General features: G+C 41.8%; 1 non-coding gene across 1 annotated transcript; it reads left to right on the forward strand.

The window, feature by feature from the left end:
- The first annotated feature begins 457 nt into the window (after positions 1-457).
- LOC123622013 lies at positions 458-598 on the forward strand. The gene has a single exon (XR_006729378.1). It is a non-coding gene; the product is annotated as a U4 spliceosomal RNA (small nuclear RNA).
- Positions 599-993: the final 395 nt, after the last annotated feature.

The following is a 993-nucleotide window of genomic DNA, read 5'->3' on the forward strand; positions in this document are numbered from 1 at the left end:
CAAATTATTGTAAACTGTGACTGTGGCAAAAGCAGACAGAATGGGTGGACAGGGCATAGAAAACTGTACTTTCTATTCTAACGGAGACATAGGTTCCAGACTCCTCTGCTAATGAACTGTTTGATTTTAGACAAGTTGCTTAAATCACTCTCAGTGTTTGGCCAGTATCAATAATAATGATAATTACACCACTGCACCTTCTAAGCTAGAGTTAATGTCAAAAGCACAAAGGAAGATAAAGCAGTCAAAATTATGTCTCTTTTTAGGAGTAGAACTTGGATTAAAAAAGTATTCTGGCAAGACTTTTCTAAACAACAGATCATTTACTAACTGATATGAGGATCTAGGCATTCCTTTGCAGGGCTTGCTGTGAGCATCTACCATCCCTTCCTTCCGCTGGGGCTGTTTGTAGCTTGGCTATACAGGAATCAACTAGGCTCTTCCTAACACAGATCTGTACTCTGAACAGCGGCAGTATTGTAGCCAATGAAGTTTATCTGAGGCACGATTATTGCTAATTGAAAACTTTTCCCAATACCCCACCACAATGACTTGAAATACAGTCAGCCTTGGCAATTTTTGACAGTCTCTATAGAGAATGTAAAAAAGTCAAATAAATGAATAAATAATAAACACTTGTCTAGAGGTAAGGGGCTGGAAGGGAGTTACATTTGGGAGGATAAAATTCTCCCAAATTTGGGGCAGATCTATAATTCAGTGAGCGAAGTGGCTCAACTTTGCATTGCATGTCAAGGTCATGACTCCCAGCATAAACTGAAGAGCCCAGGGGCCTTGGAGTCAATGGTTTGGCACTTATGAGGGCCCCAGGTCAAGCTTAGTGTTTATACAGTTCATCAGTTTGTTTTCAGAGAGTTGCCCCAAAGTCAGCAGTGTCAGTCAGTTCTAACCAGGAGGCAATGGAATAGCCGGCAAGGGCACCCGGAGGGGAGCAGGGGGGAGGGAAGGATCTTTCTAATCCTTTAAGAATCAGTT

This window comes from Lemur catta, chromosome 16 (genome assembly GCF_020740605.2).
Source record: "Lemur catta isolate mLemCat1 chromosome 16, mLemCat1.pri, whole genome shotgun sequence".
Classification (NCBI taxonomy): domain Eukaryota; kingdom Metazoa; phylum Chordata; class Mammalia; order Primates; family Lemuridae; genus Lemur; species Lemur catta.